Raw genomic sequence first — 13,581 nt, 5'->3', positions numbered from 1 at the left:
TATTATTCGAACATCAATGATGTATTTACCTAAATATAACATTTACCGCATTCTGTCGGTCTTGAGGATCCAGGAAAGGCTCCTCCTCACAACTGCATTACCACACAATGACAGAATAACTCTGATGGGAAAAACAACTGGTCACTGTGATGGATGATATCTGATGCAAGTTTCTTTCTCAGCAACCAGCAGAAATGAATACAAATCGCATGAAAATAAAGTGGAAAATCATGCTTTGGAACACCCTGTTAAGCAAATGTAAAATGTATTTAATAGGCAATAACAAGGGCAAAATCACTGCTGTAGCCATATCATTGTAAACCAGGAATTTCTTTTTCTAGCTGTCAGTCAGTTGTTCAGATGACAAGATGATATGCTTGTAATAAACACAGCTGTCAATGTTACTCAGTGCCAGCAAAGCAAAGCAGAGCCACATTAAAACGTGCTGCCCTGAAATGCCTTCCACTGAGACACATGTTGGGATAATGCATGGCAGGGCTTCCTGCGACATGAAGATAATACTGGATGGCAGCATTTCAGAGCTTAGCAGTTTACAGCAGAGAGCTGCTGTAGGCCTCTCCGTCCACTATTTTTTTTACATACATAAACTAAACCATGAATAAGTAGCTTGATAGCATAACACAGTTACTTAAGAACTCCATGACTGACTGAATTCTTGACTCTGACAGGAATATTTAATGCGAAGCAGCCGCCTGAGTCTCTATTCCATGTTAATGTGTGTTGATGCCTCTGCTTGTGACAGCCGTGCCGTCAGAGTGCAGATGTCAGAAACACTCCATCAGTTAGCGGTAATATGTGATCACACCACAATGACCTCTGGGAAATTGAGTCTTTAATCACGACATCTCCAGACACAGTCTCCAGGTAAAATTAGCATTCCTCAGATGCAATCTAATCTCACAGTGTCTCCTGCCAAATCATTGAGCGAGAGGACACCGGTTGACTTTGTGCCATGTAACGCCAATGCAATGCTGATTGATGAAAACAAGTGCCGGAGGCTGACTGATGCATCTCTGTTTGGTGTGAGAGTGCTAAGCATGGTCCTCTGTATGTTTTGTATGATCTCAGTATATGTTGATGTAAAGTAGCCCAACAAAGAGAATAACATAAGTAACAATGCTTTGTTCTGATCTCAAATGTTGTTAAGGAAATAATATTTTTGCTAAAGTTGAATTGCTTTGTAATGCCTTATAAAAAATGTACAACTGTGCTAATTATCCTTTAATTTCAAAGTAAACTATGAAAACTCACATTATTGTGTGCGCCTCTCATAATTACATCTTTCCTTAATTTCCCAAAAGGATAATTTGCTTTACTACCTTTCTGCCCTGGCCTCACCCAGCAGGTCTCTAAAGGATTTAAAATGCTGACAGTCAAGAAGCCATTACAGCTCACTGAATGGGATGGCCAGCAAATTGGTTGGCTCACAGGAGCAGTAAATAAGATGGAGGAGACCCTTGTTTTTTCCCATGTCAATAGCTGGCCTTGGGGCAGCGATGTTTTGAGTCAGAACTGAAACGTGGCTGAGACTCAGAAGAAGAGAAGAGAAGAGACAAAATTAAAATGAGACTTGGCTTCAGGTTAGAGAGAGTATAAAGAGAAAGTTCCATGTTTGATCTAAGACAGCAGCTGGAGGTTATATTCCAGTTACGAGCTTATGAGCCACTTCAACTTTGTGTTGCTGTTTGCCGTCTGCATGTGGAAGCTAAATCGTACTAAAAGGTTATTATTTGTTCAGCAGGGGCCTCATGTATAAAAATGCTCTTACATCTATAATTGAACTTGGTCTTGAGATCATTATGTGCGATTCATTAAAGATGCTAAGCATAAAAGAAAACTTGTTTCAGCAGTTTCTAGGAGTCCCATCTGTAAATTAAAAAACTCATCTATAAAGCTCAAATCAAATTATATTCACAACACCTGCCTTGTGATTTCCGCATCACATAAAGGTTTAGTCAGGAACAACCACAGAGCAAGTAAGCAAAACAAACTCAGGCAACATGGACTCAGTGGACTCAGCAGTAAGATGACAAACAAAACCACACATGCAGCTTGTTGCTGCTGCAGTGAACAACACACATGTGGCTAATGTTAAAAAGAAATAGTCTCATAATTAATTCTTAATTAATTAAATTAATTAATCTTAATTAATTTCTGTCGCACTGTTCGTAAAGTCCATCATAATTTCCACCCCAACGCAAAGTTTTATAAATAACTACATATACATTTTCTGCTTAAGACATAATTAAGGTTAAAACTGATCATAAGAGTGTTTTATGAATGAGGCCCCAGGTCTGCTGAAGTGTCGTCTTGACTATTCATTTTCTGGAAATACACACTTGACCTTTAATACACATGAAACAACCACAGTGGTGATGACAAATACCAAGAGAACTGAACACAGATACAAAAACAAAATTATATTCCTTTGGTCCTGGATTTGTTTTCTGCCTAAATGTATCGTGAATCTGACATTAGGTTATGTACGTAATTTGTGTCTGCATTTGATTTGACTCTTCCCGCTCTGACACAAGTTCGCAGGAACAGTATTAAAAACTGTGGAGGTTTTATGTCTTTGCTTCTGCCAGGGCTCAAACATGGACAATGCCATAAAAGTAAAATTACAGTGGTCATTGTAAAATAAATCCATACTTGAAGCTGTACCATTAACCCAGGGGGAAGTGAAAAGGAGCAATGTTATAACATGAGCCTAATTTCATCGTTACTGATGACTGTCATTACCATTAAAGCCTTTCATTATCATAATCGTTATTGCAGAACCAATAACAGAGTGGAGAAGAGGAGCCTGCTATAACTTTGTCATTCGTTATTATGAGGGGGCTGATCACAGATTAGATTACATAAAAAAAAAAAATAAGAAAAAATGCAATGTGGCAAAAAAAGTCATGTTAGCATCTACTTAGATATTTTCATATTTAAAAAAACTCACTGGAGTCCAGTGAAATTTCAATTTTGTGTCATTTCCCTTCACTCTCTCTGGCTGGACGGGAAAATCAATGAGCAAAAGTTAAATATCGCCCACTGTGGGTCCACTCTAACACTGTGGTTCAGCAGCATCAGCCAGTGAAGCACAGACACAAGAATGAAAAGAGAAAGTGAGGAAGAGAATGAAGGAGAGAATAATGAGATGTGAAAACTTGTGGAGGAAGCAGGTGAAGAGGACGAAGGACAGGGGTTTGAAAATGTGAAGGCGGAAAGGAGAACAGTGCCAGGAGCAGATGTAAGAGAATAAGATATTTGCATTTAATCTTTTTTGCATACAAGTTTTTTAAGAGTGAGGCTCAGAGAGTGAGACAAGTTAGGAAGGAAAAAGAAGGACAGAAGAGAGTGATGTTATGCTACGACTCCACTCAACTCCACATGTGAGCAAAGCGACTGCTACAAACATCCACGCGGCGAGTTCATCACTTGTGCCCTCTGGAAACACTTCTGTTATCTTTTTCTGCCTTTTTTGCAGCGTATTTCTCTAACGTGCACATTTAAACTAAGTAAGTAATGTGCCCAAAGCTGTAGAAGACCAAATTGAACGCAGCACTAAGACTCGCCCCACCTTATTCTGTATATATTACTTATTACTGTCTTTCTAACAGCAAAACATGCCAGTTTTCTGGGTCATGTGTAGACTAGCAGCCTGAAATCATTACCAAAGACGATAACATAGATCCATTCATTAATATTTTCCATTCGAAGATAAGACCTTACAATCACTTTGCATCACCAAGGTCACCTTTCAGATGTATTGTATTGTGACAGCAGTACACAGTATCTACAGTGTCTACAGTATCCTGCACATATGGAAAATATGAATAAATGACATTACACCTCTATTAAGAAACAAATTCAGTTTCCTCTTTAACTATACTGTTACTTTTTCTGATAAAAAAAAAAATAGCAGAAGCAAGATGTAAATTATAAATTATAACTTGTGAATATTAAGTTCTGAGCACTGTGGCTGATCTCGGGTAAGGCAGTGCAAGCAGCTCAGTTTGCATTAGGCGCAGACCTTTGTCACCATAAACACACCATTTCTAAATTACTGTGCTGCCTGACTCTTAAAATCAAGGTGATTATTTTGTAGAATGAGTTCTCTTTTATATTCTTTCATTTAAGGCCAAAGCTAAAGTGCCAGTCAGCATTCACTGTATGAATAAAATATGCATTACCTGCCTGAATCAGTCACAGTTGTTTGTTTGAATCAAACGTACCCCTGCAACTCACTGGCAATGATCTGAACATCAGGCTGAGAATGAAAGCTCTGTAGTCTGTAAACATGCAGGCCAATCTGGACTCTCTGGAATCAGATCTGATCCATGTCTCAGCTCAGCCACATTTGTGTGCACTGCAGCTTTTTCTGACCTTGGATCAGATCATGTTGCACATGTATGAGACCTGCAATTAATCTCTGAATTCATTTAGAGAGCAGGGTGATGCTGGGTCGTCTTAAAACCAGATATGCCAAGTTATGAGCTCTTGGTGGCTTTTGCTCTGCTGACCCTCGTGGTAAGAATATGTGCCCACTGGGATGAATAAAGCAGGTGAGCGGACATCCATATTAAACTATATCATGGCTCAGCGTTCATAGTTGATGCAGCTGCTGCTCCTGGGAACCCGAGCATCCACCTTCCTGTAACCTCACGTGATTTGTTGCACCCAGACGATATTTCTCATTTCAGCTTCCTGAGAAATCCCCTTTGTTCAATCCCCTTGAAATAACCCAAGATAACATTAATGTGCTTGCTGTCTAAATAGCATGCTGTCTGAGAGCAAATTCTCAGCCTGATAGCCTACAGTCTCTGAACAGACCCATTAGCAGGATTAGCAAATAGCTTTTCAGTAAATGAGGCAATGATTGACCTTGCAGAGATACTCAGCTGAACAACCTGTGAGCTCAGCTGACGCTCACTGAGTCTCGTCGCATCACACGGCTCTGACATCCCACTGAGTGTGCTGTGAAAGGCTGATTTAAAAGTTTCCCCTAACTAAGACATCAGTCAGGGGCTTTGCTAATGAAACATGCAATTTGAAGAAATATCGTCTCTGTGCAGAAGCAGCAGCGCTTTCCTGCAGAGCAACCACGGGTGTTTACCTCTGTAGTGTTCGGTCCAAATACCTCTGACACAAAGATCCCAAGATATTTCTCGTTATCTTGTAACAGCATACAACTTGTTGTATTGCAAAACTTTCCTGTTATTAGACATAACACACAGATATATTTATAACAGACTACAATTACAAGATCTAACAAAAGGAATTCTTGCCAGGATAACAAACATCATTTCCATAACGTTTATATATTAAGATTTGGTTTCTCCAAAATCTTTATGTTCAAATTAAAATTGGAAAATACCAAATTTTGTAAAATTATTCATGCTTTTCCATAGATGCTGTTATTAACCCTGTTAGGTGTCAAACAATTTGAAAACAACTCAAACAGAAATATGTCCTGTCCTCTTCGTCAGTTTCTATTTGCCAATCAGGACAGTTTAAGCCTTTTTGCTCTGCCACTTACAGGAGTTCTTCTCTCCACGTTGCCATTATTAAAAACAGAACCAAGTTCTGCTCATTAGGGGATTATCCTTCATTCATGCTGGACAACATATTTGCTGAGAAAATCCACACGACGGGGGGGAAAAATAGACGGGATAACATTTAAAGAGAAACAAATCCTACCATCACAGACAAAAGTAAACGTTGCTCCCACTGCAGCATCATTTCTTTGGATGCACCATTTCACAGCAACGGTCAGCCATCCCACAGGGAGACATCCATCATAGCAGAGGCAGAAATACCAATTTCTCATCCGACAGCTGTCTCAGAGGACCAGAATGCATTGCAGACACAAAACTTATTGTATTCTGACTAATGGTCAATTTGTTTTCCACCTACATGTTTAACCCCTCAGTTCAAAGGTTCTGTGTGTCTCCTGGGACAGCTGGTTTCAACAACGATTCACTAGAGGGAAAGCACAGACTCAAAAAATGTTGATGTAATGTTTCACCACGAGCACACAAGTAAGAGATTAATCAAGAATTTAGAGTGATTAGATACAACAGCTCGACTCCTCTGCTTTTAAAAATAAGATTTTCAACTACTGGTTGATATTTCAGCAGAAAAAAGGCAGAATCAGAGGAAAAAGAGAAACATCAGATTAAAATACTGAACTCAACAATGCTAAGGCAAACTGCAAAGTTGTCATTTTATTATCATTACTATTAAATAATCAGTTGTGTTATATGATGAATGGAGGGTCAGATGGTTGCAGTAGAACGAAGTGAGCTGCAATTTCCTTCATGTCTTTATGACTAAATACTGTTATTATGTGTAAAACAAAGCTGCAGTCTACTGAGTCACACATTTGATTCTGTATAAAAATTATAGTTTTAACAGACAATTCTATTCTACGTCACAGGAGTGGACTTTACAGAGGCTACAACGTGTGTGCATGTGTTTATGCTGTTGGCAGGGTGTAATTACTGTGCTGTGCCTATTTGCATAAGTAATTGGTACTGACAGACACTGATCTTTTACTGTGTTTAGTCAGCCAGCTGAACGCTAACAAGAGGAAGGACTTGCTCAAAGTGAGTGTTGGCTTGCTATTAACATGCAAGAAAAATACAGCAATACAGGTTAAAAAACAAACAAACCAAAAAACATATCTCAAAACATTAAAATTCAATGTCACACAAATTTGTGAAATTAAACTACATGAAATGGGCGGTCCTGCAACAGCTGCCTCACTCAGAATGCGAGCCAACCAAAAAAAAATAAATAAATAAATAAAAAAAGCCTGATTAAAGTCGCTTCTGACAAACTTCATTGGGCTACAGTCTCTGCAACAAAACCTCAAAGAGCAAAATGAAATAAAGCAGGCCAGTTCCATGAAAGTAAAAGCGGTCGCCAGGTTCAATGACTCCATGTTGGTGAGTCGCCTCTTTCCTCATCTGAGCTGACACTGTTGTAACAACCCCCTAAGGTGGGACAGTCAGTGGAAAGGGTGATTTGTCATGATTGGGTAAGTGTACACACCTTACAAGTGTGTGTGACTGTGTGTGTGTGTGTGTGTGTGTTGGAGTTGATATTGCTCCGAGGAGACGACTTTGAGCTGACACTGACATAATTCACATGTGAGCTGCTGTCTTGTGTGAGCGAGAGGGATGTTAGTGGGCTGATGTGTTTGCAAGAGTGTGTACCCATGAGCTTTTACTGTGTGTGCGCTCATGCACCCAAACAAAATGTTTGTGCCCACGTGTTTGACTTACCTCAGAGTGTCAGACAAGGTTACGGTCATTATGACCATAAAGAAGCCCGGAGCAATTCTCTTGGCAACGGTTGCTGTGTCCTGCGATTATCTGCCATCAGCCCTGAGCCATCACATCCTCCACAATCCCCCACTGACACAAGCTCACTGACACTTAATTTCATTGTTGATTATCTTCCAGAGCGCGGGGAAGAAGAACAGCTCTCCTGTAAGTAAATTGGAAGCGATAGCAGTGAGGAGGAAGCCTCTGATGTATGGCTGACCTTGTGTTTCTCCCCTCTGAATTAAACCTCCCGGGGAATGGAAATGTTTCCCTCCACACTTCTCTGAGTTAACAACACTTTTGATTGCATTTTATCGCTAAATACTTTTATTAGCTGCACAGTCTCTGTAGAGGTAATATAGTCTATTTCCTTACTATTCATATCCTTCACCCATACAGATGCATTCATGCACACACAAACATCAAACGCAGAGCACCTTCAGTCAAGTATGAATTATGGCAGCTTTTAATCTCACAGACACTTGAGATTTGATTGAATTTTCTGTAAAGCTAGCCTTGACACTGAGCATCCATTCATTTTGTGTTTTTTTATCTGTTCACTCATCCCTCCCATTCAATCCCCCCCACTCACCCCAGATTCGTGTGATAGATGGGAAAGACTGCAAACAGAGCGAGCTTATCAGTCCAGGAATGGCAGAGACAGAAAGTGACAAGAGAAATGAGATGATTACAGCAGGACAGGAAGAGCGAGAGTGACACATCATGTTTGTAAAAACTAATCACGTGACGTTAGTGCATGATTACATGTTGGACCTCAGATTTGTCATTTTGGCCTCTCATCAAATGAGTCTCTGAGATGTTGGAATGCAGAAACATTGCTAAAAAGTGATCAGATGGTGCAAGAAGAAGAAGAAGAAGAGTCAGTTGTACACAAATCCCAGAAACTGAAGGCCAGCTTTAAGCTTCCAGACTCACTTGTTCAGCTTTGATCCACGGTGTTTAAAGTAATCGCACAAGGAGGAATAATTAAAGAGGTATCTTATATCTCATATTAATCATCTGATTGCTGCTGCAAACACTATTATCTGACAAGAGAGACGATTTTCTTGTTGATTTTGGCACAGACATTTCGGCTGACGTCTTTTTCAGTGTGCAAACTGACTGCCTAACCTCTGTTGAACAGTTAAGCTGCGTCAGGTGGAATAATAAGACCAAATCAAGCACTGGCATGGAAACACAAAATTATAAGTAGATGCAAAAAGTTGCATTACACAAATTTGAAGGTAAGATAATTGGATAATAACTTGGGGAGAAAACAGAAAGTGAAAACCAGTAGTATTTTAAAAATGTCAGACATGGTCATAAATTAAAAGTAATGAATTTGCCTCAAAGGGATCACCTTAAAAGGTGGACTTCTGATTCTGAATTCTCTCCTGTGGTAATTTTGGTGAAGAAGTGGTGTTTTATGTAGATAATAATTGAACTGGCAGTGACTTGAATATGAACTTGAGTACTCCTTCCATCCTTCCAAATTTAAAAACTAGTAGCAAATGCTGTGAGCTACAGCCAGTTAGTAAATGTAAGATAGTTGCCGCAAAATCCAGATCAATAGAGATTTATTTTCTGATGCGTATCCATGTGCAGTATCTGTAACATCTCAGGATAAAAGCACTTACCGTGACAGACACAAAATGTTTGCATTTCCTTCCATGCTGTTCTCACAAAACATTTTGTGTTGACAAGTTGGGAAAAAAAATGTAAAACAAGAATACGTCTGTGAGGTCCCCCCCCCCCCCCACGCACTCTCTTGTCTATAAATTCATGCATTCCCTCTCTGCGAAGCCTGCTCGAAATAGCCTTGTTTTCACATTTAAAGCTGTGTTGTCTGTCAACAGCATGGAGCCAGCCAAACAGGCTCTCAGGCATCTGCTGTGGATTTCTCAGGCATCGCATAAAGAACAGAATCAGATGGGGGGAAACTGCGAGAGAGGGTAGCAGACAGAGTAGATGGAGCCGTAATCCTGGTTTAGATTATCAGGAAACAGAGAGTTAGAGAGAGGTGATAGGAGGAACGGGGCCGGCGAAAAACTAATGGAACACCAGAACAGACAAAGAGAAAACACAGCCTGTGGTTATTCTTGGAGGACATGTTTAAGTGTCTTTAAACTTCTTCCATCTACTCCCCCACTTGCAAGCAATCATCTTCTCCTCCTCTTCCTCACCGTCTCTTTGGGCATGTTCCCAGTGATTTGGACCTCTGAAGCATGAAACTTCAAGTGAGATGTGGTGGGTCAGCTGAGGTGTGAGATGGATGCAGTTTTAATAGAGATTAATTACATCCTAATTGAGGCAATGAACTCTCCATGGGTCCTCGCCAGTGTGTCTTGGAACGCCACTAATGTCTGAGAGAGTCTATGTTTAGTCTGCAATCACACTGCAGCTAGATCTTAGGCCCAATGTGTGGACAAAAGCAGCTCAGTTCTCAATTGTAGATGAGATGCATGAGATGTTAAAGTAACTAAAGCTGATAAATCAATGTCAGAAGTCTTAGTACAGCCGGCAGTAGGACCTTAATCAAAATCAGTGGGAAGAGAGAAAGTGAGAGAGAAAGTATATTTAGCTGCGGGTTAGAGATGACTCATACAACTCACTCATGTGTCGTTTAAAAAGGACGGTCACATGAAAAAGAGACTAGCTTTTCAGCCTTTATGTTAAGCTAACAGTCACGTGCTTCATATTGTGAAAGTGGCATCAATCTCATCTCTCAGCCGTCATCAACAACGCAAATAATCTCATTCCACCAAATGTCCAGTTGAAGTGTTTAAAGTCTGTCACAGGCTGATGAAAACACGCATGTGGAATATTTTCAAGGCTTTATCTGCAACCTCGTCTCCGTGGTCACACAATATTATCAGAATGCCCTCCACGAAAGTCCATGTGTTGATCTCACACTGGAGACAATGCAGATAAAACACAGCTGTGAATGAAAGGAGCTCTCCGTCCAGAGATGAAGTTAAGAATCCTAAACCTTAGCTGCGAGGAGAAGAACCAGTTCTGAGTTTGATTCGGTTCTTTGAGCACATGAAACAATAATCAACCGTTTTCCCAACAGTATCTTAGCTTCAGGCCTCAAAAGTTTCATTTCACTAAGCTCTAATTAAGACAACAAGGATTTAGTATCCTCCCATCACAGTCACTGGACTATGAATGCAAAATGGCCCAGTTCTGTGTCTCAAGAGTTTGAGAATAAATATGAAAAGATTGCAATCAATAGGTTTGGCTTTTTAAGGAGGTTAGATAACTTATGTGGGTTAAGGCCTAAGTGTGAGATCTTGTTACCTTTTGGAGAGAAGCAATAGAAAGCATCCTGACTGGAAACATCACAAATTGGAATGGGATATGCACGACCCAGGATGGGTCGCTGCTGTCCTCAGGCTGCGAGATGCCTGCACCCCACCTGAAATAGTTTATTTTAATATTTATTCATCCATTTGTGTAATATTATTTTATGTGGGCAGCCACTATAATTTGGTAGCACCATCAGGTCATGTTTTGCATTAAAGCTGGTTATCAAGTTAATGTAGAAGTTAAAATAGCTGAAAGTAATGGATAAACGTTCGCAAATGTTTGCTAAAAGTGAGGCATAAACAGTATAAAACTGTTAGCTGAAGGAAGTAGGTTGACACATACACAGGTAATAGCTAAAAGCAATGGATAAATGGATAAGCAGTTAAAATGGTGTGTTAAAAGGAATTTGATAGACGGCTGAAGTTTCCAGCCTCTGCCACTCCTGGTGGTACAGACGTGACCAAACCTAACATCCACTTTAAAACTACTTTAAAATACACTGACCTGAAAACATTTAGATGATGTGGACGAAGGGGGACTTGAGGGATGTGGGGGTACGTCAGGTAAAACGTGTCACTCTGCACTATTCGATGCTGTTAAGTGCTGACGTATCTCAGTGGCCTTTAAGCGAACTGACTGAGCACTGCCGTTTGCCTGGATGCAAGCAGAACAAAAGAACACAAGGATCACCTTCACATGCATCAAAGACCAACTCACAGAGACTCTTCACACTGCAAGACAGATACATATGAGCAGGACACTTTCCCCAGGTTATCTAAGTGATACAAATACTGACATCAAACACACAGCAAGCCTGTAATGGACACCCTGTTCCTTTACTTGCTTTCTGAATCAAAAGATCTTGATAGTCACAAGCCCATCAGGTATTTATGAGACTCCACTCTGACGCAAACGTGCAAATATTCCTCCAAAGTCTGTAGATAGCTCATAAATATGAGCTTTGGGAAGAAGGCGAGGTGGAGTGCTAAGCCTCCATCGGTTCCAACAGATCAGCTTTCACCCCAGGGCCTTAAGAGTTAATTTATGGCTCACGCAATTGGAATTCAGAGTGGCTGTCAAGCTTATCTCTGTCAAGCCCCCGCCTCACTTCCTGATGTATGCTTCCTATTTAAATCCCATCTATCTGTTATGGATGACAGAAAATAATTCATGCAGCTGAAATGCTTTCATCGACAAGGATAGATATCAATATTTAAGTTTTCTTTTACATATCCAGGTTGTTAAGCAGGAGGGGTTAACTCCCTCCTGTCGGACACTCTTGGAATGACAGCAAAATGTGAGCCACGCAGAGTATGAGCCCTATAAAATGCCAACTGACCAGTATGTCATTTATACAGTCAGGCAAAAGCGAAAGCACAAGTCTGGAGCTTATTCTGGCCCGCTGCCATTGATTTGTTTTGCAGGGAGAAGTAATTTCAAAACAAATCCAATGTTCACTCTCAGAGGCAGCTGGCGTCCAAAATCGACTTTTGTTTGGCATATCTTTATCAAATGTTTAAAACGTGGCAGACAGGATGAAGATTAATAGTTTTTGTGCTTTTGATTGCTGAACTCAATCAAATTTTGACCTTTGAGTCTCAGTGAAGCACAAGTAAATATCAGGTTCACCAGTGTGTTTCCTCCTGTGTGACGAAGAGTTCTACACACCTCACCATGAATGAATTTTTAACATAAAACATCTAATATTGATCTGGGTGGTAGAGGTGGCACATAATATATTATCCTATGCTCTCTGAATTAATGTTGTGTCAGTTAACGGCAGAGTTTTGTAGTGGTCCTGTCTGTTTTTGGCTGCTTGTTTGCAATCTCTCTTCTGCTACCTGGATGAGAAATACTGTGCTAATACAACTGATTTACAATACAATTTTGCAGAGAATCTAGCAAGGCTGTGCGGACGTGACTGAATAAAACTGTAAGACATTAAATTATCCGTGTACATTTCTGCCTGAGTCATGGCAGATAGTTTTTCATCGTAATGATGTTTTTTTTTTTAACCAATAAAGACAACAACTCCTTCCACACTTATTCACTCTGTCATCAAACTTGCCTTGTGTTGTTACCGTTTAGATTGCGAGACCCCTAGTAGCAGGAGTTCCACACTGTGCATTTAAGTAATCGAAAACTCGTTGCCTACTCGCAGCTATGAATCAAGCAACGCAAGAACATCCGCCACTCGCACATGAAGTGGTTATCGTCATTTTGTAAAAGCTGCAGTGTCGTGCTGCAGCCCAGCGTCATCCTGGAAGAACAGGAGGAGGAGGATTGTACGGCAGCTCCCCAGCTGCTCCCAATGAGCCCCTTCTTCTCACCTTGGTATAACGGCGCCTGTACAGATGGCTGACTGCACACCACCAATTTATTCCACTGCTATTTTCTCGTAAACATCCTCTGGGCCTCAAAGGACAGGTCACAAGGAGGTCATGCTAACTGAAAGGCTTCAGAGAACAAATTTAGGAGAGAGAAAAACAGGCATAAGAAAATGAACACGTACACAAAGATTATTTTAAAATGCTGCTTTTTCTTGAGATTTTTTTTTTCTTCTAAAGTGAATTATGCAGCAGTAAGAAATTTGCTTCCAGCCTTTACACCATCCAACCACACAACAACGCCAAACCAAGGTCTACTCAGTGCCCTGATAGTTTATTTTATTTTTTATTTCTACTCAAGGCTCCACAGTCCTGACTTCCATTGCTTTGTTTGGAAATCATGAGTGTTCCCAATTGTCTAGCACTCCGCCTCGCTCGTTATGAGGTTCATTTACCACAAGCCCCGGAATAATCGCTCGCTTTTCATTTTCCCCAAGCTTTAGCCTTTTAAACGCTCTACCACTGGGTTGTTTGGCCAATTACAGAGCAGACTTTCTATTACTCAGCATATTGTATCAAATTGCATATGCCATAGGGGGTGA

At 40.4% G+C, this 13,581-nt stretch overlaps 1 protein-coding gene across 9 annotated transcripts in view; it reads right to left on the bottom strand.

Moving 5' to 3' along the window:
- The window catches only part of LOC124055568 (beta-1,3-galactosyltransferase 1-like), a 104,053-nt gene that overhangs the window by 1,219 nt on the left and 89,253 nt on the right, over positions 1-13,581 (bottom strand). For 8 of the 9 annotated variants that reach the window (XR_006842716.1, XM_046382477.1, XM_046382479.1 and 5 more), the window contains 5 exons: positions 12,983-13,108; positions 11,157-11,306; positions 10,644-10,761; positions 7,302-7,506; positions 47-121 (listed from right to left, as the gene is read on the bottom strand). The gene's annotated coding sequence lies outside the window, so the exon portion shown is untranslated. Of the gene's footprint in view, positions 1-46; positions 122-6,796; positions 7,011-7,301; positions 7,507-10,643; positions 10,762-11,156; positions 11,307-12,982; positions 13,109-13,581 lie in introns of those variants that run through there. The other variant, XM_046382475.1, reaches the window with a different exon arrangement.

The sequence above is a fragment of the Scatophagus argus genome, chromosome 24 (assembly GCF_020382885.2).
Source record: "Scatophagus argus isolate fScaArg1 chromosome 24, fScaArg1.pri, whole genome shotgun sequence".
Lineage (NCBI taxonomy): Eukaryota > Metazoa > Chordata > Actinopteri > Scatophagidae > Scatophagus > Scatophagus argus.
The sequence above is the reverse complement of the archived record's forward strand: the minus strand, read 5'-3'. Positions and strand labels throughout refer to the sequence as shown.